This window comes from Lutra lutra, chromosome 9 (genome assembly GCF_902655055.1).
Source record: "Lutra lutra chromosome 9, mLutLut1.2, whole genome shotgun sequence".
Taxonomy (NCBI): Eukaryota; Metazoa; Chordata; class Mammalia; order Carnivora; family Mustelidae; genus Lutra; species Lutra lutra.
The window spans coordinates 7,266,634-7,291,649 of NC_062286.1; the positions used below are offsets into that span (position 1 = coordinate 7,266,634).

The 25,016-nt window shown below is 54.2% G+C and overlaps 1 protein-coding gene across 1 annotated transcript in view; it reads left to right on the forward strand.

Moving 5' to 3' along the window:
• Nucleotides 1-744: 744 nt before the first annotated feature.
• Nucleotides 745-25,016, forward strand: part of HPCAL1 (hippocalcin like 1) — a 109,377-nt gene continuing 85,105 nt past the window's right edge. Inside the window, exon 1 of the mRNA XM_047745268.1 lies at nt 745-1,060. The gene's annotated coding sequence lies outside the window, so the exon portion shown is untranslated. The remainder of the gene's footprint in view (nt 1,061-25,016) is intronic.

Below are 25,016 nucleotides of genomic sequence, written 5' to 3' on the forward strand. Positions count from 1 at the left end.
ACCGAGATGTCCACCAAACCCCTTCCTCAGCAGAGACGGAAGACCCACAGCATGTCGGGGAGGGAAGGACCAGAAGAAGCCTGCTCCTCCTCCCGTCCTTTTTATAGACGGGGAAACCAAGCCCTCCGGAGTTTCGGGGACTCGCCCAAATCACCCAGAACCGACAAAGGCGACCAGAACTGGAACTCAGGTGTCCCTCCTCCGGGTTCTCAGCTCCTTCCCAGAAAGAGGCGCGGGAAGGCTGGTGGTAACAAACAGCTCAGGGGCCTGGCGGCGAGGGGGCCAGAGGGCGCAGGGAGGCGGCCTGGGCCGAATCCGGCCTCTTCCCTTTCTGGGCCACACTTCCTGCAGAGGACCGGGGAGGCGGGGGAGTGGGCGCCGAGCTGGTCCCTCCCGGTGCCGCCTCCCCGCCTCTCCCACACCCGCAGGCCAGAGGCCAAGGGTTAGGGAGGCGGAACCCGCGCTCAGCTCCGCTCCTGCCCCGAAAGCCACCAGGCCTGGGGCCGGGTCAGAGCCTAGGCTGGGCGGAGAGCGCCCTAAAGCGCATCGAGGGACCCGGCTCGGACCGCTCCGAGGCCCGGCACCCGAGGGCCAGCAAGAGGCGTGGTTAGGGACAGGGGCGTGACCCGAGCGGGCTTGGTGGGCGGGGGCCAAGTCTGGGGGCGTGGCCGGGCGGGGGCGGGTCCGCAGGAAACTTGAGCGCCAGCCCCGGCCGCACGCCCCGCCCCCGGCCTCCGCCTCCGGGTCCCGCCTTCAAGTCCCTTCCTTCCCGGTGCTGGCGGGCGGGCCGCGGCGACTGCAGGCGGCGGACGGGCGGACCGGCGGACGGGCGGGCGTCTCCACCTCGCTCCCTCCCTCGCTGCCGGCTTCCTTTTGTTTTTCTGGGAGGCGATGAGCACAGGGCCGGCGCGGAGGCTGCGGGCGCACGGAGGCCCGCGCTCCTAGCCACCCTCCCGGCCTCGGCGCGCTAGTCCCGGGCAGCGGCCCGCGCCCGCCCCAGCACCAGCTGCGCCGAACTTGGGCTCGGGAAGCCGGCGGACCGCGTCCTGCGCCGGAGCAGGTAGGGCAGCAGGGACTGCCGGCTGCGGGCAGTGCGGGCGTGTGCACCGGCGTGAGCTGCGACCGGGCTCTCTGCGTGTGTGTGTGTGTGTGTCCGCGCGCGTGTGTGTTGGGGGTGCCTGTGTTTGCGTCGTAGAGTTGTGGGTGACCGCGGACGGTGGTGTATCCCTGGAATGGCGTATCCTCGTGGGGATCCGTGTGTGCTGTGGGTGTGCACATTTGGGGTTGCGTTTGTGGAATTGTGTGTCCGGGCGCAGTTGCTGGTGGGGACGGGTGCGGGGCGGGTGGCTGGTGTGAGCGGCTGCGCGTGGGGCGCGGGCAGCGGGGTGGGCGTGGGCAGTCCATTCCTGCGTGCGGAGCCCTCTGTCCCCCGCCGGCCGGCGCAGTGCGGAGCTCCAGGGGCCCCGGGGACAGCTGGCATCCGAAGGAGCTAGCGCGGGCCTCTGGGGCAGCGTGGGCTAGCCCTCCTGGGGGGCCGGTCCGTGCGGCCCACGTGGGTGGCAGGTGGGCTCCGGCCAGGGTAGGGGACCGGCTCGGCGGCCATCTGCTCCCTCCCCACTAGGCCGAGGGGCGACGGACAGAGCCGTGCTCCGGAGTTAGGAGACCTGGCCTCGCCGTGACCCACACTGCGACCTGGGCCAGACACGCCACCTTCTCTGGTAGAGGTTTGCTTCTCTAGCAAATGGGGACAGTTCCTCCCCCGGGGTCTGCCGTGACATTTCAAAGGAGAACGCATCAAAGATGGCTCTTGGCCCGGTGCTTGGCACATAGTAGGTGCTAAGTTAATTGAATTAGTGTCAATTGGTGCCCCCCCTTTTTTTTTTAACCCTTTTTTTATTCTTTATCTTGGGTGGGGCTATTGCACCCCCTGCCCCCCACCCCCACCCATCACACCCCTAACTTAACTGCGAAGCACCGAGATTCGAGAAAGTTTAGGCTGCCGGCTGCGCTGCCTGCTCGCCGCACCTCCCTGGCGGCGCCGCCTCGGGCGTGCAGCAGGGAAGGCTCCCGCGCCCGAGCTGGGGGTCCCTCTCCTGGCCAACTGCGGCGGCTGCTGAATGAGTCGGGAGCCTTTTTGTTCAACAAGTGCCTAGTCCCCGGGGCTTGCGGCTCACAGAGTCAGGGCGTGAAAGTGGCGCTCCCCGCAGAGACGGACCTCGGGCTCCCAGGGCATCCTGGCCGGGCCTGGTCAAGCTGAACGCCATCCCCCTTGACTCCCGGCCCATACCGAGTCCCCCTAGAGGAGGGTGTTTGCCAGGACCGCAAGTCCTGCCTGGGGCCTCGGAGTCGGACCCTTCGACCCTCCCCCCATCCACCCAAGGGCCTTTCTGTTGATCAGCCTTAGGCAGGAGCCCAGGGGTCCGGGGGATCCTTCCTCCTAGTCCTACACCTTAATTTTTAAAATATTTAGTTCGAAGCCTACTACTACCTAACACTGAACTGCAGTGAACACGCACACCCTGGAACCACGATTCGCTCTCAGGGAGAGTCCTGCCAACTGCAGCATGGAGCTTGCGAGACCCAGCGGGGCCAGCTGGCCCAGGCTGGCCTGCTGCCTTCTGCCAGAGCTGGTGATTCCTTCCCTCCATCGCTGTGGCTTCTTTCTTCCTCTCAGGACCCTTCCCAGTCGGAAAAACAAATAAGCTTTCGCGATGGGAGTTGCGGAGGGCATGGTGCATGGTTTTCTCAAAATGGAGCAAAGGCCTGGAAGGGGCATGGGGGGGCATGGGGCTGAGCAGCGGGGCTGTGCCCAGGGATGGGATGTGTCTCCCGGGGTCACCTGCCCCCGTGGGTGTGCTCAGGAAAGCTGGAATCCTTTGCAGGATTTTATGACACAGGAGCAGAAAGCTCTTGCTTGGTCTGTCTTCGGCCGGCCCCAGATGCTGAGGTCTTAGCGGTGACGGCAGGTCGGGGGACCTGGAGGAGCCAAGTGTTCATCCGATTGGGTGTGAGGGGCACACTTAGAATGCAACCTGCTTTTTTTCTGTTGCAGAAAATGATTTTATAACCTAGAGGAGAAAAGGGCTTTTCATCTGAATCCTACTATCTTCCCCATAATCAGATTGAGTAATAATGGGGAAAAAAAAATCAGGCTGGCTTTCTTAGCTCAGGAGACAGACCAAAAGCTGGGCTGTTTGTTGTTGGGGTTGCTGTTTTGTATTTTCCTGCTTAAAACCAGCCCTTTGTCTCAAGCAAACCAGTGCTTCGGCCCTAGATCTATTTCTGTTTCACTTTTGAGAGCGCCTCTAATTACTGAGCTCTTGAGGTTTTGTTGGATAATGTGCCGGAGGGAAGGCCCGGGGGCTCTGCCTCCCGCCTGCCTGCCGTGGGATGTGCTGACTTTTAGCCTTGCCTGCTCCCTTCGGGTCCCACTTGGATGCTTTCCGAAAGGTGAAAAATAGATGTCAACGTGCGATAATAATTTGGGACACCTGGCATTGGCCATCAGATGCCTGGAAGCGCAGACTTGTGGAGAAACAACATGTCAGACCCCCAGAAGAACAGAGATTTGCCCAAACCTGAGCTGGTGATCCGTTCATTTCCAATAAGCCCTCTAGAGGGAAACTCTAAGAGATAGAAAGGAGCTCAGACTAATGCCTTCAGAATTTTATCTTAATGCCCCTTTCTGGCCACTGGGCTGTGCAGAATTAGAAATACAAGCTGTTGAGGGACAAGCAGTGGCCTCTCCTTAGTGCACAGTCCCCATGGGGGCCTCCTCCTTCCTGAGCTCTGTCTCTACCTGGAGCTGCTCTGGAGTTTCATCCTGGTAAAGCAGTAGTGCTGTCTTTTGAGGGGGGGTCCTGGGGGGTGGGGGGCTGGGACCCACTGCCTTTTTTGACTCCATGTGCACACTTACTTGTAAGGCTTGCTTTTTCCCATAGAATACCCTATTGAGCGTTTGTGTATCAGGCAGTCTGTCTCCCCCTTATGCCTGTGGTCCTTCCCCGGTCCCAACTTATCCTGGGACCTTGTATGGCCACTTGTAAGTGACAAAAGCGCCCAGGTCACTTGGGGACCGGTGTTAATCCGGGATACTATTAAGGAGCCCCACAGTTACTTGGCACTACAGAGTAAGCTGTTTGGCGACTGACATTTTATCTAGATGAGGATCAAGTTTGTGTTAGAACTGAGCGTGCGAGCGAGCCCTGAACAAGCTTGTTTGTGAGGGGACAGTCTTTCCAATTTGTGAGTCGCCAGCCTAGGATCAGTGGGGGATTAGGTGTGTTTTGCTAGTGTGTCAGTCCCGGATGTCATTGTGTTTGTGGAAGGAGGGCACTTACCAACCTTAACCGTGCTCTGTCTACCTTGGGATTCACCATTCTCCTACAGTCTCATTGGATTTCTTTGGTGTTTCCCCTGCCCACACGTAAGGCCGTGCATCTCACGTGGCTCTTGTCCTCTTCCCTTTGGGTTGAGTTTCTAATCAGGGGATGACAGGTAGTGGTATATGGAGATAGCAGAATAGGCTTAGGGGCTGTCCCGGTGACTCTTGCTCCATGGGGGGGTAAATGTTTCTTTCAAATCACTTTCCACCCCCCACCCCCCCCAGAAAAAGGTTGGACTAGTGGCATGGGTTTTAATGTAACTTCCGGTAATCAGTATGGTTTGACAGGTGAACGTTTCTTAGGCACTGATGAGCAAGGTACGAGTCTAAAGAATTATTTTTTTTTTATCATCAGGAAAGCACAGTAAATCCTTTAAGAGAGCCCTGCCTTGGCCATGTCCTTTCAAGTATAATTGAATTTCAGAGGCAAAGCTTCATATCTCTGTATTTGTGAGGCATGACTAACTAAAGACACTTACGGAGAGATCCCAGGCTCTTCCTGTCACAGCCCTCCCCTGCTGGCATCAGGTGGGCAAAGATGTCTTCTTGGGGCTCTTTTCATCTACCTTTTTTTTTTTTTTTTTTAAAGATTTTATTTATTTATTTGAGAGCAAGAGCAAGCGAGCAAGAGGGAGCACATGAGCGGGGGCGGGGAGCAGAGAGAGAGGAAGAGCCAGACGCCCCCTGCTGAAGCAGGGAGCCCACTTCGGGACTCGATCTCAGGACCTGAGATCACGACCCCTGAGCTGAAGGCAAACGCTTCACTGACTGAGCCCCCTGTGTGCCCCTTCATTTACCTTCATAAGCCAAGTGCACCCCGCCCTCCCCCGCTAATCCAGCAGCCGTGTTTTCCAGATATCTGTTGCTTTGAGCTCTTGAGGTGCAGCTCAGGTTGGCAGGAAGCCAGGAGACGGGTCAGGGTGCTGGCATCAGTCCCACCTGCCTCACTTGACGATGAGAAGTTTCTGAGGAATGAGGGATGGGTCGGTGACCCTTGGCTAAGAAGCACTCAGGCTAGTTAAGTTTGTATTCCCCGGGTAAGGCTGCCGAGATCTGCAGACAGGAAGAAGGCTTTGGGGGGTGTGTGGTTCCTGTGGGAGTCTCCCTAGATTGCCTCGGGACCCTGATGCCCCAGCTGGAAGCTTCCTTTGCTCTGTGCCTCTTTCGGCCAGGGAGGGTCCCTTAGGCACCCTTCTACGTGCTCTCCTCTCACCTGGGCTCACGTCTGTGCGCTGGCTGGCAGGTGAGCAGACCTGAGCTCTTCCCACGCTCAGACCCAGCCCTGTGGTACACGCTCCGTGCTGCTCCACATCAAAGCAGAGCCCAGAACTTTCCTCCAGGCGGGTCCCTCTGCCTGTTGTAGTGATTGCCTCTTGCCTACTCGTTCAGTACAGCTAGAAATCTCAGGGAGTGTTTCTGGGCTCTTTCCCCTTTTCTTCATCCAGGAATCCTGAGTTGGTCAGTCCTCTGAGGCCCTAGCCCTCCTCTTCAACCCCACGACTCCTGTCTCTACAGGGCCAAGCTTTCTTATCCCTTATCCTGGGGCCCTGCTTCCACCTGGGTCATTGCTGTCATCAGATCACTGTGGGAAACAGATTTTGTCATCTCACTCTACACTATGGTCCCCGCCCCCGAGTCCCCCACCCCCGCTCCTCCCCACCCCCGCTCCTCCCCACCCCAAGTTCACGCTCTTGCTCTGTAAGACACCTGCTGGGTGCCTTGCTCCAAGCCGGACTCTGAAACCCAGACCCGGGCTTCCTTCCTGCCAGAGCCCAGCTTGGGCTGCGGGTTGGGGAGCCGTCCTGAGGAGCCCTCAGACCTTGATAAGAGCTCCAAGGAAGCTCCTCCCCCTGGGCTGGGGGTGGGCAGGGGGTGGGGTGGGGGGATGCTGGCTTCCAGCTGTGCTAGAAGGGGTGCAGGTGTCTGGGGGGAGGTGGGACCTGGAGGGTGAGCCTGGTGGGGTTGCCACAGCACCTGCCTTTCTTCTCTCCCACCCAGACTTCTTTATCGGCTAAACTCCTACTCATCCTAGGGGGAAAAAAAATCTTTTTAACTAACAGCTTTATTGAGATACAGTTTATATACCGTGAAGTGTACCCATTTCAAATGTACAATCCAGTAGTTTTCAGTAAATTTACAGAATTATGCAGCCGTCACCACAATCCAGTTTTAGAACCTTTGCATCACCCCAGAAAGCTCCCTCCTGCCCGTTTACTGTCACTCTCTGTCCCCGCCCCCATCCCCAGGCAACCGCCAATGGGCTTTCTGTCTCTACATCTGCCTTTTCTTCCTCCCTCTCGGTTATAGATTTGGCTGCAGGGCCTTCTCCTTGAGGCTTTCCTGGAGTTTTCCATTGAGAATTGGTTGCTCCCTCAGGCTGATCAAAGAGGCTGGGTGCTCGCCCGCAGGCGGGCCGGCCAGCTCTTTGACGCCCTGATTTGGTCCTTCTGGCCCCCATCCCTCCCCTAGCGCAGCGCTGGGCCCCTGGGCTGCTCCCAGGGCCTGTTGGCTGCTCTGCGCTCAGGTGAAGTTGCTCCCCCCCATTTCTTTTGTGGGCTCCTGAGTATCCAGCAGGGGGGTTTGGATTTAAAGTACAGAGTGAGGCAAAAGGGGCCAAACCCATTATTTATTTATCTATTTATATATATATTTTTAAAAGATTTTATTTACTTGACAGAGATCACAAGTAGGCAGAGAGGCAGGCAGAGAGAGAGGGGGAAGCAGACGCCCCGCTGAATAGAGAGCCCGATGCGGGCCTCGATCCCAGAACCCTGAGATCATGACCTGAGCCAAAGGCAGAGGCTTAACCCACTGAGCCACCCAGGCGCTCTAAACCTATTTTTTAAACGAGAAAATCTAGGATGCCTGGAGCACACCAATTCACCCAAAACCTTGGGCAGGGAGAAGAACCAAGAATGAAGCCAGGTCAAGTTCTCTCCCACCCATGTTTGGTAGCCACGATCTGCCCTTCTGGGGCTTTTCCCAGAGTGATGTTCAGTTTCTCTTGTCAGGGTCTCCAAGCCATGGAAGTTCCTTGTAGGGCATGAGTGGTGCATGCCGCGTCTCCATTTGCCCCAGTACTTGGCTCACAGCTGATGGGGTAGCAGTGACGTAAGTGTGCTTGGGCGCAGGGAGGTGTCCCAGGAGGTAGACAGACAGGGGCCCTGGGAGGAGAGCATACTTGCCTGGGTTGTGCATTTCAGAAGAACTTCCCTTCTTGGGTTATTTTTGTTCTTCAAGGAAAAGCAGAGGAGAAGACCCATTTTGCAGATTGCAAATTGAGTCACAGAAATGTACAGACAGGTAGATCTGGGTCGGGTTTGTAGGCCACTGGGTCCCAAATGGTCTCTCTTCACTGTCTGTTAACTAACAAAATTAAAAAAACAAAAACAAAAGGAAAGCTCTCCAATAGGGCTAAAAAACAAAACTAAAAGAAAGCACAAATGGGGGCGCCTGGGTGGCTCAGTGGGTTAAGCCGCTGCCTTCGGCTCAGGTCATGATCTCAGGGTCCTGGGATCGAGTCCCGAGTTGGGCTCTCTGCTCAGCAGGGAGCCTGCTTCCCTCTCTCTCTTTCTCTCTCTCTGCCTGCCTCTCTGTCTACTTGTGATCTCTCTCTGTCAAATAAATAAATAAAAAAAATCTTTAAAAAAAAAAAAAGAAAGCACAAATGGTGTCTCTCTCCTGCTGAGGCAGAGAACTTTCTCGGTAGACAGCAAGAGTGTCTTGTGTCTTTCGGAAGATGGCGGATGTTGGGGTCCGGCAGGCCTGGGTTTGAGTCAGGTTCTGTTCCGTCATTTTTCTTCTGGGTGATGCTTTCTGAGCCTGTTCATGAAGGGATTCCGTGGCCACGTTAGACTGTCACGTGGGATGTGGATGTAGAGTTGTCGTGGTGGAGTCATCAACTAGTCACGTTTCTGTGTTAAGTGGCGGCCATTACTGCTATTTAACGTTCCCGGGAGGCGTTCCTCCTCTGCCACTAAGGTTTTCTTCTCATATTCGGGTTTATTAGGCACCTTTTGACCCAGACTGTAGGAGCAAAGCATTTGTTGTGAGAGCCTGTGCGTGTGTGTGAAGGCTCCCGGAAGGGAGCTGGTGCAGGCCATGATTTGGAAGTCAGGGAGCTGCCATCTTGGATTGCCCAGCTCATGTCTTCTCAGAAGCCTTTCTGAGGGTCTCTGTACTCTGGGGGCTGCCCAAAGCTATCTAGGCGAGGTCATTCTGCAGATCTAGGTAGGTTGTTCCTCAGACCTACCCTTGATCCCTTGCCTCCAAGAGTGGTTGGAACCATTTTTGGGGTTGGCTTGCGAGCGTGCTAGTGTGCCTGGAGACTCTTGGGAACACCGGCAGCGTTTCCATTCTCTGTGGCTGTGTGTCTGGATCACAGCACGTTTTTTCCCCCTCCAGCAGCAAAATGCTCAAGTCCCTGCTTCCTTCCTGTGCATTTAACAGACGTTTCCAGAAAATAGAATTGACGACAGCTCCCCACCCTTCCCTGTCACTCCCATCCTTTCCCTTTGCCGTGCTGCAATCCATTTTTGGAGGGAAGCGAGAACCTCTCAAAATCAATCATCTGGGTTTAAAAACAAATCATTTCCAACATCGTACGATTTTCTGTATTTACATGTGGGGCTGGGGAGTCACTCCTGCCAGAGTGAGTGTGGGATGTCTAGAAAAGCCTGTGCCCCAACCGTGGGCCCAAGGCAGGGCTGTGGGTGGGCAGGACTGGTGGCTCTCTCTCTCTCTCGCTCTCTCTCTCTCAGCCCTCTCCAAAGCGTGGGGCGGCAGTGGCAGGAATAAGCCTTTATTAAAAATCCTCAGTCATGCAGTGCCAATCCCATGCTTGGTGACGCAGCCTGGACAGTCTGGCTCGGCTTCCAAGGGTGGGAGACGAAATCTGTTGGCTGCTTTGCCGTCTTTGGGTGTCTTTCTTGTAAGTACGGGAAGGTAGGAAGAGGCCTGGGACAGTGTTGAGGCTTGGCTTTCGTTCACGCTGCACCTTTGGCCCTTAGGGTCCATTCTTATTCTCTGGGGTGTGTTTGTCCCTCCTCTTTCTCTCTGAAGGTGGGATAAAGAATTGCCGCTTTTATTAGCTTATATTCTTGGTGATACGCTATTATCTGCCCTCAAAACAAATGGCCTGGCTGATTGTTTTCAGAGCTAGCTGTGAGGAGAAAGCTTATGCATTTGGGAGTGATTTTTGCTGTCTTGGAGGAAGTAGGGGGAGGGGGTTTGTAGCATAGGTGAGGAATTCCAGGTCCTCTCGGCCAGGGCCCCCCAAGCAGCGTGAAGATCTCACTGTGGCCCATTTCCCCTTCCCCTGTGCTTTATCCTGGGCCACATGCTGGCTTCCCACACACCTGTGTTATCAGTCTCACCATTACTATCCCCGTCATCACCGCCATCACTGTCATCACCATCCTCCTCCCCTCCTCCTCACTGTCATCGCCACCATCGCCGTCATCTTCTTCATCACCACCATCCCCCTCTCCACCACCATCACTTTTCTATTCCTTCTCACCATCACCACCACCATCACCATCATCATTCTCTTTCTTCTCATCACCCTCATCGCCATCATTACCATCACCCTCCTCCTCCTTCCCTCCTCCTCACCATCATCATCCCATCGTCATCATCACCACCATCACCATCATCATCACCATCACCACCACTATCACCATCATCATTCTCTTCTTCCTCCTCATCACTGTCATCACCATTAGCACCACCATCACCATCGTCATCACTGCCATCACCATCGTCACCATCGTTACCACCATCACCATCATCATTCTTTTCCTCCTCATCGCTGCCATCACCACCATCACTATCATTACCATCACCTTCCTCCTCCTCCTCCTCATCACTACCATCATTACCACCATTACCATCACCACCATCATCACCATCAATATCACCACCGTCACTGCCATAACCATCATCATCCTCCTTAAAATCATCACTGTCACCGTTACCACCATCACCGTCATCGTCATCATCACCTTCACCACTGCCATCAACACCACCATCCAGTCTCCACATTGCTTCCTCATGTTTAGGTCACTGCTTCATAGAGCCCATTTCTGTTGAGTTAGCTGTTCTTTGCCGACAGGTTGTGTGGGGACACCTACTGTTAGGAGGGTAATGAGGAGAGTTAGTACAAGATGATGGTAGGCAGAGAGAACCCAAATGGGTGGGTGATGGAATGTTACTCTAACAAAGGCTTCACAAGACTCGTTGATCTGGAATATTCTTGGAAAAATCCCACCTGTGATGGTTAATTTTATGTGTCAATTTGACTTGGCCAAGGGATGCCCACATAACTGGTAAAACTGTATTTCAGGGTGTGTCTGTGAGGATGTTTCTGGAAGAGATAAGCATTTGTGGGATGCCTGGGTGGTTCAGTGGGTTAAAGCCTCTGCCTTCGGCTCAGGTCATGATCCCAGCGTCCTGGGATCGATTCCCACATTGGGCTCCTTGCTCGGCAGGGAGCCTGCTTCTCCCTCTGCCTCTGCTGCCTCTCTCTGCCTGTGCTCGCTGGCTCTCTCTCCGTCTCTCTCTCTCTGATTTAAAAAAAAAAAAAGAGAGAGATAAGCATTTGAATTGGTAGACTGAATAAGGAAGACCCCCTTCCCCACTGTGTGCAGGCATCATTCAATCCCCTGAGGGCCTGAATACAACAAAAATGAGGGGGAAAGTAGAATTTGCTTTATTTGAGCTCTAGTGTCTGTCTTCCCTTGTCCTTGGAGATCAGTGCCCTGGTTCTCCGGCCTTTGGACTCAGACTGACACTTAGACCATCAGCTCCTTTGATTCTTGGGCCTTTGGAGTTGGACTGAATAACACCAGCTTTCCTGGGTTTCTAGCTTGCAGTTGGGAGGTTGTGGGACTCCTAAGCGTCCAAAGTCGCATGAGCCAATTCCAGTAAGTCTTCCTCGACTGAGAAATCACCTGTCTGCAGGCCCAGGAGAGACCCAGTGGTTCCTATTCTGTTGAGCTCCACACGGCCCTTCCAGGGAGGATAAATTTGGCCCCTGTTGTATTGTGTAGGCCCTTTGCTGGCCCTCTTCACCAGTGCTGGCTGGAACCTCACCTTCCTGGTTGTGCAACTGTGCTTGTCTGCCTCTCCTAGGGCAGTGGGCTTCTTTGCATGTAGAACCTTGTGGATTTCTCCTCCATGGGCCCCCATTCCTGGCATAGAACCTGGAACACAGTGGATGCCCAGATGTGTGCCTAAACCATGGCTTCCTTCCCTCGGCGGGAGGATGGTGGGGGAGTTGAAGTATTTAACCTCAACGCCTTTGCCAAAAGGGCCTGCTTTGCTGGCTGGATGTGTGATTGGCGGGGCAGCACTATTTTCTGTGCTCATCACTGATGGCAAGTGTTTTTCCCATTTGCTAAAATTGCAGCACCGCGGTGTAGAAACCATCAGGGCTTTCTGGGCTGGTGGAACGAGTCCCATCTGATTGTTGGTGTCTGGCTTTAACTTCGCATGAGTGGTTTTTCCTCTCTAGATCTCAGTTTCTTGGTTTGTTGAATGGAGCTTGGGACTAGGTAATCTCTGCATTCTCTGTCAGCTCTACAGTTCAGGAAAAATGTTTAAAAATGTAAACTTGAGAGGCACCTGTTTGGCTCAGTCCATGGAACATGCAACTTTTGATCTCAGGGTTGTGAATTCGAGCCCCACGTTGGGTGTGGAAATTACTTAAATATAAAATCTTTTTTTCTATAAAGACTCTATTTATTCACTTGAGGGGGAGAAAGACAGTACGAGCAGAGGGGAGAGGGAGAAGGAGACTCCCCACTGAGCAGGGAGCCCAATGCCGGGCTCGATCTCAAGACCTAGAGATCATGGCCTGAGCTGAAGGTAGATGCTTAACCAGCTGAGCCACTCAGGCTCCCCTTAAAAATAAAATCTTAAAAAAAAAATGTAAACTTGAGTTATAGGGCACACCCAACATAAGCATGGAGAGAATTTTCCTAGCTCAACTGACTGCAATAAAATGAACGTTCTAGAAAGCACAGACACCTTAGTAAGTGCTATTTCATGGGCCAGCACCTTGATTCAGAAGAAGCTGGTCCTGTAGAGGGACAAGCCTATGGAGCACAGATGAGAAGGAAGGGGAAGGTCAGAGGATACTGAACTTGGGGAGGTGACCTCTGTATGTTTTATCCATCCCTCTGTCATTCAGCACGTTCCTATCACTTCCTGTCCCAGGACCGGTGCTGTATATGAACTAAGAGGATGGGCTCATGGTGCAAAGGTGGTGAGCGATGTTGGTAGGAGCACAGAAGCCTGGCGGTGGAGCCGCCAAGTTCTCAGGCCCTAGATCTGGTGCCTGATTCAGGAGCTGTTGACTATCCCTTTAAGAGGACACACCCAGGGAAAACCAGTGCAGAAGATAGAGCCCTCCTTTTTGTAATGGAGCAACTCTCTTCTTGCTGGGAGGCCCTTACTGCTGATTATCACCAAACTGGTAGACTCAACTTTCTGTTTTGATTAACCATGACTCAGGGAGAATTAGGGAGTATTATAGAAGACAAGGAATTGGGTTATTCTTGGACAAAAGCGTGTGTTAACACAAACTCCTGAATTAATTGAGCTAATGTAATTATTGAGAATTCTTTGAGGGGCACCTGGGCGGCTCAGTGGGCTAAACTGAGTTTCGGTTTCGGCTCAGGTCAGTCGGGGTCATGAGATCGAGTTCTGTGTTGGGCTCTGTGTTCAGGCCAGAGTCTGTTCAAGAGTCTCTTCTCTCCCTCTGCCCTTCTCCTTGTGCTCTCCCCAACCCCATAAGCAAACAAACAAACAAATAAATAAATCTTAAAAAATAATTCTTTGAAATGAGCACATTTATGGTAATAGGCTGCTAGGTTTTTGCTAAAGGGGTTGAAAACAAGCAATTTAGGCATTTCTCCTATATATACAGGGCTGGGGAGCAAGGTATAGAACTATATGGGCAGTTTCATTCCAGTTATGTTTATGAAGGAAAAAAAGAGAGAAAAACATGAGAAGGGCTTACACTGAACTTTCTGCAGTGGTTGAGTCTGATGAGATCGTGAGTGGTTTCTCTTCCCTGCCTTTTCATATTCCTCTATACTCTGAATTTTCACCAGTGGCTGTGTATTACTCTTGCAACTCGAAGGAAAAAAAGGTTTTAAAAGAAACCCCAAGGACACATTCCTCTGGTAACCTTGTTTACCCTGTTATTTGCTTAGCAAACTTTCTTTTTATAGTCAGACTGTCTGGAACCCATGAGGTCCATAGTTGTGATGATTTGAATTAATGGAAATTTATCGTAATGCATCATTAGAATTTGCTAATCTCATCTAAATTCGATGCGGAGTAACTTTATTAACTGGGTTTGAAGAAGAATGTTGTGAGCCTTCTCAGAAATTCGCCATTTCAACATGGCAACACGCAGAGTTTGTTTAAGGTCGAGAATATGCCGCTTCTTTTTTACTTGCTCGAATTTAGGGGTTCCCTTTGTTTCTTGATCTGGGAGAGCCTTCGTGGCTCCCACTGGGTCTGTCCAGGGTGTTTGAATGAGGAGGTCGGTGTCCTCACCCCGCCCATATCTGGTCTCGGCTCTTACTGGTTTTCCTTTGCTTTCCTCACCACCAGATGTTAAGCACAGTGGCCTTCCTCCAGGGATGATCTCCTCGCTGTTTGTCGGTTAGGCTGCTGTTCCGCTCCCTTTTTGAAAATAACTTTTTCTGTTCCCCATTCTTGACCTCCCTGGCTTCGTGCCCGCCCGAGAGCAGAGCCGCTGGTCTTCATCCTCTTCCAGTTGGAGGCCAGTCTTCCCCACTCCCTGTGCTGCTCGGGCCTCGGACCTTGTGTTGACTTGGGTTGGTGTTGGGTTGACCGTCTTTCCTTACTGGCTGGGGAGCAGGACCCCCGCAGCCCTTGTTAGGGCCGTGCCTGACTCTTGGTGGCATCACTCCAGACGCTTCTTAGGCAGCTTTTTTTCCCAGAGGTTTGATCTGCCTGAGTCCAGGATACTGAGTCAGCAGTGGGAGGTTATGAAGTTGAGGCCAGTCATCAGAGGACTTGGCTAACATGAGGGATAGATTTCAGGGAGAATGAGGGAGAGATCCTGGTGGCTGGGCCGTATAATGTGAAATACCAGATGTTGCCTCTGCCCCTAGCTCAGAGTCTGCTTATAGTTTAGTTCCCTGGATTTGAAATTAAAAAAAAAAAAATCACAACTTTATGGTCTGAGGTCCATATTTCTGATCCTGAGCTAGAAAATAGTTGTCAGCAAAATTCCGTACACATCGGGTAGACTATGTCAGGATCTTAACCATAAGGAACCCATATTTAAAAAAAAAAAAATTAGTCTGGCTACAGTGTTCAGAAATTATTATTTTTGAAAGCTGGGTCCTCAGTGTATTGTAGGATTCCACATGGAGGCAGGAAGGAAGCCCTCCAAATCACTGGAAACAGGTAGGTTACCATGGAGACCGGGCGTGTCCCTGTGGTTTCCCAGTTGTCCTGGAAAAGGAGCAAGCCTGACTTCTACTTCCGAAATTATGCGTGTGAATTAAATTTTTCTAAACAAGGGTCATATGTTTTGTGGACTTAGACTAGTGATTTCTGACATGATTTTGCCCTCCTTTCTGTTTGTCTAATTGTTAATGCTGTGTGCTCCTGCCTTTCCTGCCAGAAACACTTAAAAAAAAAAAAATCAAGGGAACACCTACTGGAAACACAACCAGAACAAAATCTTTTAATAAAGCTAGGGATGCTCTCTTTAGCGCGGACGATGATTACTCCACAGTTCGGCAAATTAGTTCTACTCTTTTGTCTTGTACGCTGGGCTGGGCTCTGGGCCCTGGGGACCAACAGGGAGTACGATGTTGGGGGCCCTGCCCTTGCCAGGCTGGTGTTCTGGTTGTGACCCATAAGGAGACAGCGTGAAGCCAGGAGAGGTCCAGCGTGAAGCCAAGGAGGGGCCCTGGGCTGATCGGCAGCCAGCTCCCACCGGCAGCCACGGAGCCACAGACAGCCTCCCACAGCAGCAGCTGCAGGCTCGTGGCGGGCCTCCCTGCCTCCCTCTCCTTCTCCCTCTCCTGCCGAATGCTTCCTTCCGCAGAGAAGGCATGTCCTCTTTGTCCTGCCTGCTGCACGTTTGTAGTAAGCAAGGACCTGTGCCACCTCACCACTGGGTGGCTCGTTTTGCACAAGCTTGTTGACTGGCGGGGACCTCGAGTGGGCTTGTCACAGCTGCAGAGGCTGCCGGTAGGCACGGAGCAGAGCTGGTGGCCACACTGGGCGTCGGGGACGTTGAGGAAGCAGCAGACTCCAGCCTCTGTGCACCCCGTGCTTAGACCAGCGGTCATGGCTGCAGAGGATGCTGTCATCTGAATGAGAAAACCACCCTCAGGCCCCCAGGGTCCGGGGCCCTGAGGAGACTTCCTGCCTCATTGAGCTGCAGAGGGTGACCCCAGACTAGAGCTGTCTCTTCTTGTTTGTTTGTTTGTTTAAAGATTTTATTTATTTATTTGAGAGAGAATGAGTGAGAGAGAGCATGAGAGAGAAGGTCAGAGGGAGAAGCAGGCTCCCCAAGGAGCTGGGAGCCCAATGCGGGACTCGATTCTGGAAGTCCAGGAACATGACCTGAGCCGAAGGCAGTCGCTCAACCAGCTGAGCCACCCAGGCACCCTTGTTTTGTTTTTTTAAAGTAGCCACTGTGCCCACCCTGGATCCCAATCTGGGGCTTGAACTCACAACCCTGAGATCCAGACCTGAGCTGAAATCAAGAGTCGGGTGCTTAACCAACTGAGCCAGGTGGCGCTAAAGATGTCTCTTCTTGACACTGGACTGACTTCTGTTCTAAAAACTGTTCTTTTCCAAAGGAGAAAAGGCACCTGTGTGGACTCGGTCCCTATCTTGCTCCCCTTCCCAAGGTGTAAACAGTGCCCACTGTTGCTTCCCCAGGCAGGTCCCTTGGGTCTGTTGGAACACAGCCCCGGGAATCCCTTTCTTCATCTGACGTGGGAATTATAAAACCCTCCCTCCCCGGATTGTTGTAAGAAATCGCCATTAGAACTCTTGTAAACTACAAAGTGCTGTATTTGTGGAAAGACTGTTACCATCATTGTCATCATTAATCTTTTTATATTCACATCCTGTAGCCCCTGACCCATGGTGGTCTAACTCGGCCGCTCTACCTTGCTGGGTCTTTATGCCCGCTCCCCTCCCCCGAAACCAAATTCTGAGTCTTCTGCCCTTTCTCTTCTCCCACTTGGGGTTCCTTTTTCCCTCCTGCAAGGTGTCAGCCCGCAGCAGAGACCGGAGAACTGTATTGTCCGAGACTCACAAAAGAAATGGAAATTTGTATCTGCTCACCCGTCCTCTGGGACTCTTGGATCTTCTCCATCTTTCTAAGTCTGCCAGGAGGGGAGTCACTGGCTGATTGTATGTCAGGCAGCCTGGAAACTTACTGGTCAGATTAAAAACACTTGTTCAAATACAGACAGTCAGGCTGGGCTCAGATCAGTTATGTGTTCAGCAAGCAGAGGGCGTTCCCTGTCTGGGTTCTTGGTTCTTGGGTTATGGGGAAAGAGAACCCTCACCTTGACTCTCATCCTTTGAGGAGAGGACGCCTCCCCCCCACAACCTGGTGAGCCCCCACACGTCCTTCAAGAAGCTTTGAGAAGCTATGCCTTTTCACCTGCCTGCGCCCTGCGCACCTGTATTTTGCTGTCATTATCAGAGCATCTTTTAGAGGGAATGGCATGAAAAAGTAAGTTTTTCTTCCCAGCACGCAGAGTCCCCTGGGGAGTGGAGACCAAATGTGTTCCCGTCCATCTCTCTGTTCCCTGTTAGGCTGTGCGTTGGGGCTGTTAACTCCCCTTGCCACGGAGGTGGTTGTTCAGTGACATTGACGGGATGGGACTGAGGCAGCTCCAGAGGAAGGCTCCCGGGTGAGCCCCTCACAGTTGTACCCCTTATACTTACAGCCCTAGAAAGGTACCCCTGTCTCCAGACTCGAACCACACCTCGCTCAGGATGAAAATAGTAAAATCTTGAGTAACCAGCACCATCCCGAATGGCCCTTGATCGCGGGCCGTGAGAATTAGCCCTCATTCATTCATTCGACACACAGTCGCCCCCAGTGCCTGCTCTCTGCGGGGACGCAAGGCTGGAGGGATGTGTCCGTGGGGAGGAAGGTACCTCTTGGAGCTCCTCTTGGAACTCACCTGTGCTTCCATTGTCGCTCGTCCACACGCCTTGAACGGACACAGAAAGCATTCGAATCAGATTACCCTCTCAGTGTGATGCCGGGATAGTCTAAAGGATGAACTCCAACCTGGGGAAGGTCCTACTGTCTTCTCAGAAAAAAAAGGAGACTGAAGCAAAAACCTACTTCCAGAAAGTCAGCGAAGAATTTTTCCAAACATGAAAACGCTAAATTATTAGCTTTCTTTGGTCCGCCTAGGAAAAACTCCCTCGCTCTTGTTGTTATTAACAGGGCGAAGCCCAGAGGTTTAGTTATGTAAAAGCCAATTAAAATAAATTAAATGCAAATACTGTTTCATTGTAATGTAAATTTTGGGAACCGGATCAATCAAAGGTTGTGGAAATGCCAAAGTTGTTAAGACTTGGGTTGCCATGACAACGGCGCTCTGTCGCGAGTGGTCTGTTCCTGGGGAATTCTTGGGGAGGCCTGGCTCTTGGAGTGACTGCATCTCTGGGGGCAGGGGCGGAACTCTCTGGAGGGAGGTCCCAGTCCAGCCAGGCTACCTGTGTCATGACCTTTTGGGGAAGCCAGAATAAGAGTGCCCAGGGCTGGTCCTGCTTTGTCTGTCTTCCCTGCCCTTTGGTGAAGGTGCTGTTCTTTGTCATCTTGGCTCCTGGCCAGTGGGGACCTTACCTGCCCTGTCGCTCCATTCTGGGTGGGGGTGGAGGGGTCGGGGGGGTTGTTCGGATGGAACCCACCAGCTGCCATCACCACACCTTCTCAGGGCTTTCAGTTCAGACAAGGCTCTCCAGGCTTCATTTCATTTTGCTCCGGAGCTCCAGCCTCTGGGGCCATAATTATTTTACAGGAGAAGGACTCACAGACGTTGGGATTCAGAGCGTGACTTGCCCAAGGTCTCAGGGCCCTAAGATAGCCATGCCAGGATTGCCGTGGGCTCCTGAGTGCTGGGCAGAGATGGCGCTGTGTCCCACAGAGGCCCTGGGGACCCACACTTCCGAGCCTTTCCCTGCACCTGCTTCCGCAGAAGCCTGCTCAGAGCTGGCCCCCTCCTCCTCCAGACTCCAGCTGACCAGGCCTCTTGGTTCCTAACGCTGGGCCCAGAGCCGCCATGATGTCTCTTTTGAGGTGTCCCTGCAAAGAAGCTTCCTAACACGTACATGCGTTTAGGATGTCAAAATCCCACACAGCCGGTGCATATGAAGCCTCTGCTCTCTTAGCGGGAGGAGGGCCCGGAAGCATCTGCCAGGTGCCAATTAGTGCCTCCGCGGGGCTGCGGTCCAGGACCTTGTGGATGAGACCCCACGGGCCTCTTTCCGCTCCATGGAGGGGGGCTGGCGATGGTTGGGAGATGCTGCCGCAGTTGGGGATCCTTAAACTCTGTAGGAACGAGGTTGTTGCCCTGCCGTTATGTCACCTTCCACACACCAGTCCGTTCACACCCCAGACAGAGCGACAGCCTGATCGGTCCGCTGAGGCAGAGGCCTGTGAGACTGAGGGCTGCAGGTGGGCGGTGGGCTGCCCCGTGTCCCCTCTCTGCTGTGGCCACGCTCCCTCTTGGTGTGCCTGCCTGCTGGTGCCCAGTGAGCACATAGGGGTGGAATAATTCCAGAAGGCAGGGGTTTGCGTTGGAGGAAAGGTGTGCTCTCCCAGTCTGGCCTGGGGGGTGTAGAGTTTAATGAACTTAGCCACGTTTTCTTGGAGTTGCTTCTCAGAGTAAGCACAGGGGGTGTCCCTGCCTCACGGGGCCACGGGGCCACGAGCAGATGCTGCGCCAGGAGTCGCAGGGAGGGTGGGAGGTTGCTTTGAGTGTGTGTTGAAGGAGGCTGGTGTGTCATCTTCTCATCCTCAGACTCTTAAAGTGGATGGTGGGAACCCTGTGGTTGGTCCTGTTTTGGACACCTTGACCTCTGACACTCTTATCCTTGACCTCCAAAACCTTGGCAGGCCACTCTTTGGGGGTGTGGGGGTGGGGGTCCGGTCATGTTGGCTGGACACCCGGGCCAGGAGTGAGCCGACCTGGGGCCTCCCTTCACCTCTGCCCCCAGCCTTGGTGCCCTCACCGGTGTGTTAGGCTCCGCCGGCTTTCTGTGACTCGAGGGGAGAGTGTGCAGGGCTGGCCTGAAGTCTGGGGTGTCCTGTGTGAGGGATTCTCCTGTCTCAGTGGCAGTGCTGACAAATATATGAGACGGGGCGTTTCTCCCTCTGGGGAGAATTGGGGCACTGTCGCTTGACACATATTCTGTCTTTTAGAGAACGCTGTCCCCCCCCTCCCCCTCCCGTGCACTTTGAAGTTGGCTGGTGCTTGTTAACAGATGCTCCAGGCTCTCAGCCTGGGCCGCGGGCCACCATGTCCTCCCCCGGATCCACCCCGCATTCCAGCTGGGCTGGACCGTCGCCACCCCGCAAACACATCAGCGTGTCCTTCTGGCCTCCAGCTTGCTGTCTTTGCTGTCCCTCCCTCACCCAGCCAGAGCAAGCTTTGTGTCCGGGTGGCCAGAGCACGTGGGGCTGTTCCCTACTTTGACCTGTGGACCCCACATCTTAGAGGGACACGGCCCAGAGCCTCTCTGCTGCGGCGTCCCCAAGGAGGGGAGCCCGTGTGGGGCACGCCCTGGGGCTCCTCTTCCCCGGGACCCCAGCCTCGATGCAGCGTGTGCAAGGGTTCCTGTCTCATGAGTCTACCCAGAGTCCAGCCTCGCCTTCCCATTACTCTGTGACTTGCAGCCATGGCTGAGAGTCGGAGAAATCCTTGCAAGTGTTCTAGATTGTGTTAGAAATCTCAAAATGTGCATTTCGTGGCTGTTGGTTCTATAACCCCAGAATGTATAAAACGGCTCCCTGGGCGGCCGTGGTGGGCCTGCTGTCGGAGGGACCATACCCATTGCTTCTCTGGATCTCCCGTGGCTCCGTTTCTTGGCCCTGTGAGCCCCATGCAAGTCACTCCGAGCCTCAGTGTCCACCGCATTAACTGTACTGGCCTGGTAAGGCTGGCATGAGGATTATGGGCTCGTTTGTAGTAGAGTGCTGTGTTCGTGTTAGTTTATTAGTGTACTTTTAAGACGGAACAGGAACCAATTTGCCTGTCATCTGTGGGCGTAAGTACTCTTACCTTCAGCCATTCAGAACAAGAGCCTTGGCTTGTTCTGCCGGAGAACAGTGTTATTCAGAGCCTGGTTGTATGGGACTGAATTCTCCGGGTGCCATTCTTTGCAGCCGGCGTTCGCGCTGATGACTTACTATATATGTACTCGCAAGTGGGTAATTTATTGGTTCACACTCAACCCGTAACTTTTCATTTCCTGGCTGATGTATCAGAAGCTGCGTTTGTAGTGGCCTGTAAGTGTAGTAAGCGGAAAAGGACGTAAGCTGAGGCCGTTTCTGTCCAAGCTGTGTGTGTGCTTCTAGAATCCTGGCCCCGTGAGGCACGGAGGGGGTGGCTGAGGGGCCGCCCTGTGCACCTGGCTGTGTGTGGGCTCAGGTGTGTTCCCCAGCAGGCTGGTGGTGGCAAGGATCCCACTGCACAGTGGGGACGCTTGGGCCCAGAGAGGTTAAGCGACTTCTCCAAGGGTTCACAGCTCGGAAGTGACGATGTGCCTGGAGGTCAGGTATGTCCCACTCCAGCCTGGGACAGTGCCTCGCTTGGAGCAGGTGCTCAGTCAGGTTTTGTCCAAGATCTGGTCAACTCGCCCACCTGAATATTCTGTACTCTAGATATTCAAGCCTGTTGGGGTATGGGGGTTGTTGAGGAAGATGATTAAAATGCAGCTTCCTGGCCCCAGCCCACCTCGTTGGCATTGGGGAAAATAGGGGTGAGCCTCAGAATACCTTTGAGCCATTCCGGGGGCCTCTGAACCCACAAGTTAGAAACCACTGCTCCAGCTTTGTGGAATCCATCTCCTTCACGGTCACGTGGCACGTAGGATGGTGGCCTCCCCCACTCCTCCCACCTCCCTGGACGGGGGTCCACATTCCCGATCCTAGTAAGGTAGCCAAGTCAACCTTACATGGCAAAGAACTTGGCAGTGCAATTAATATTGGGGATCTTGGCTCAGGGACCATGTCCCAGACTCTCCAGGTGGACCCACGACCTCGAGAGGGAGGGGCCTCCTGCAGCTGCAGTCGGTCTGACGTGATGTGACTGAGAAAGGGCTGGGAGATGCCGGCCAGCGCTGCGGCTGGCTTGGCGGAGGAGGACGGGGCCACCAGCCAAGAGATGTGGGCGTCCGTTCGAAGCTGGGAAAGGCAGGGAAGCAGAGTCCCCCCGGAGCCTCCATGCAGCCCTGCAGCCCCTCTGTCCCAGCGAGGCCAGTCTCTTCCTCGTCACTTCCTGCTCTCCCTCCAGAGCGTCCCCCCTTCTCACCCCTCTGCTCCCTCGGCCCCACCCCTGCCCGTGCCCAGAGTCCAGGACTTGGGGTCTTGGGCCAGAGTGGTTCCCAGCCGCGGGGACTCGGAGTTCAGGATCCGGCGGTTTGTGAGCATTTAAGTGGTGCTGGGCCCGTCTTGTCACATTTTTCCTGCATGACGTGGGCTAACCGTCAGAGGAGGTGGAGGCCGTGACCGTGACCGGCGGTGCCTGGCTCCAGGACCCCAGCTTCTTCTCTGTAGCTCACTCCCTCCTTCCACCTGCACACTTGGCCTGCAGGGTCTGCAGCCTTCAGAACACTTCCTGTTATTTAAATCTTGGTCCTTTTGATTTTTTTTTTTTCCTTTCAAACTAGAGTCTTGACTTTGTACAGTTTTGTGGTGAGCCAGACGCATTTTCTTTTTCTGAGCGGCCTGGTGATCTCTGAGTGTGTGAGGAGGGCCTCATAACGGGGTCTGTGAGGCCCCCTTGGTGCTCCCACTGTAGACACCTCTGATGAGGAGGAAAGATGATCTCTTGACCTTTCGGGGGGACATTTACCAGGCATAGAATGTTCTCATAGGAAATGGTCTTAGTCCTTTAAGGAGAGTGGTTGGGAACATTTTCTTTGGAGAGGCCTAGGGGACTCGGGGCCTATGCCTTCCTGACCCTTACTGGTAAGTTCCTTAACTGGGCCTCTCTCTGGTGGGGGTGCTCACACATCAGAAATGTCTTCTCACGGTCCTGGAGGCTAAGTCTGGAGGCCTTCCGGGCCTTCTGAGCCGTCCTGCTGAGGCCTCTTTTCTTGGCTTGTGGACAGCTGCCTCCCAACTGTGTCCTTACAGGGTCGTCTCTGTGTGTATGTCTGTGTCCTGATTTCCTCCTCAGATAAGAGCACCAGCCAGATGGGACTCGGTCATTCCAGTCACTTCTGTAAAGAACCTGTCTCCAAGTCTGGTCACATTCTGAGGTCCTGGGGTTGGGGCATCAACATATAAATGTGGGGGAAACGTACACCTCAGCCCACAGCTGAGTTCCCATTCACATGGGAACTACAGTGCTCATCGGAATCAGGTTGGTGAGGGATTAATTTGAATGCTGATGTATTTAAGTGCTTGGCACACTCAAGAGGTGGCAGCCAGCACTAGCTGTGGAAAATTTGGAGGGACTTTTCTCGAGTGCCTCTTGCATGCCAGGTCTAGGTTCTTCTTGCTAGACATTAACTTGCTTCACGCGCCGGCGGTTGCTGTCCCTGTTGTGTTTCTGGAAGTGTGGATCCTATCCACATCTATCCAAGACCGTAGGTACCTGGGCCCCACACCAGGCTTTGGGAGTCAGACACCGCTGGGCAAGGGCCTGGGAATTGCATTTTAAGTAAGTATTCCCAAGCACGAACCGCAGTGCGTGACCCAAGCTCCCGTCCACGGCCCTCATCATTATCTTGGTCCACGCTTGCCCCTCTCCTGTGGACTGGGCTGTCCCCCCTTCCCTGGGTGGCCGGCTCCCTTTCCACCTCATGTGTCCATCTGTCCTACCGCCTGCAAGAGTGACTTCTTTGAGCCACATGGCCTCCTGCTCTACGCTCCGAGGCCTTGCCAGCAATCTGCAGAAGGCAGCTCGAGCTCAGGGGACTGCCTGGCGTCCAAGTGGGTCCTGCCTGGCCTCCTGCCCACCTCTCTGCCACACTCCAGGTGTCCCTGGCCCCAGGCTTAGAGAGCCGTGTGCCATCTGCTGAGCAAGGCACCCCCCCGCCTCCTCAGCTTCGGACGTGGCCCCCCCGCTGCCGGAGGACCCTCCCTGGCAACCCTCCTCCTGTATTTCCTCCCGCCTGTGTTCTCAAGCACAGGCTCCTTCGTGTCCTCTGTGGCCCCGAGCACCGTTTCCGAACCCGGAGACACTCAGGAAACGTCTGTCGGCCGAGTGGATGTGAGAAGTGATTTTCCAGGGTAAGAAATGAGCTCCCAGTAGCTTTCTTGAGGCCGCGTCACGGCCCGCGGCCAAGCAGAGCTGGTCATCCTGTCTTCCTGGGCGTGCTCCTCGGGCGAGGCCGTGCTTGCCTTTCGCCGAACACCCCCACGCTGTGGTGAGTTCTCAGGTTTTCTATGGTTTCGGTCTCCTTCTTTGTTCACGGCTCTTCTGGTGTCTCCAGCCGCTTCTTCCTCCCCGTCTGATCCTCTGGGGACTTGGAAAGGATCCTGGTGTCACCTGTTGTCATTTCACCAGGGAGCTCAGTGTCACCTGTTGTCAGCTCACTGGGGAGGTCTGTGTCACCTGTGTCATCTCAGGAGGCAGCCCTGTGATACCTGTCGTCATTTCACGCCCTTGGCTCCTGGCTGTGCAGTAACCCGCCGCACACATGGGCTGCCGGCCCCGAGCCTCAGTGTGAGTCCGCCCCGGGCGGGCCTGGGGTCTGGTTGAACTGGGGAGCAAGGGGCAAGCAGCCCTACCTGCCTTCCCATCTCAGCTCCCCACCCCACTCCCCATGGGTGCATTTTAGTGAGGTTCTGGGAGAAGTTCCTTTTTTAAATCCTTAGCCAAAGTGTCTGAAAACACGAACCCAGGCAATTTCTAAGGCCCTTCCCGTGCCAACCTTCCTTGGCTTCTAGAACAAATCCTTCATAACCATCTGTGGATTTGCTAGAGGTCAGTGAGGTCAGGTTGGCCTGTCCTGGCTGTCACTAGGAGCTGTCGTGGTCATCCAGAAATGGCAGGTGAGCCTGGCTGAGAGGGAAGGCAGCGTGGGGTGTGGTGGGGGGGCTGGCATTTGCCTGACTTGGGGTGTCCGTGGCGTCCCCCCGCCAGTAGCTGGGTAGAGTGAGGTGGCAGGCAGGGAGCTTGCTCCGGGTGTACAGCAGAGCCTGGGGCCGTGGCCTGGAGGGACCACAGCTTTGGGGAGCAGGGTGATGGGGGGGTCCATGCCCCAGCTGATAGGTGGAGGCTGAGCGCCCTGGGCTATTGTGGTTGGTCAGTGAGGGCACCTGGTCATCCGATGGCCAAGCCCGAGAGAGAGATCACAGCCTGCCGGTGAGCTGTGATGGGTTTCCTAAAAGTGTTTCAAGTCTCAGGCCGTTGAACTCAAA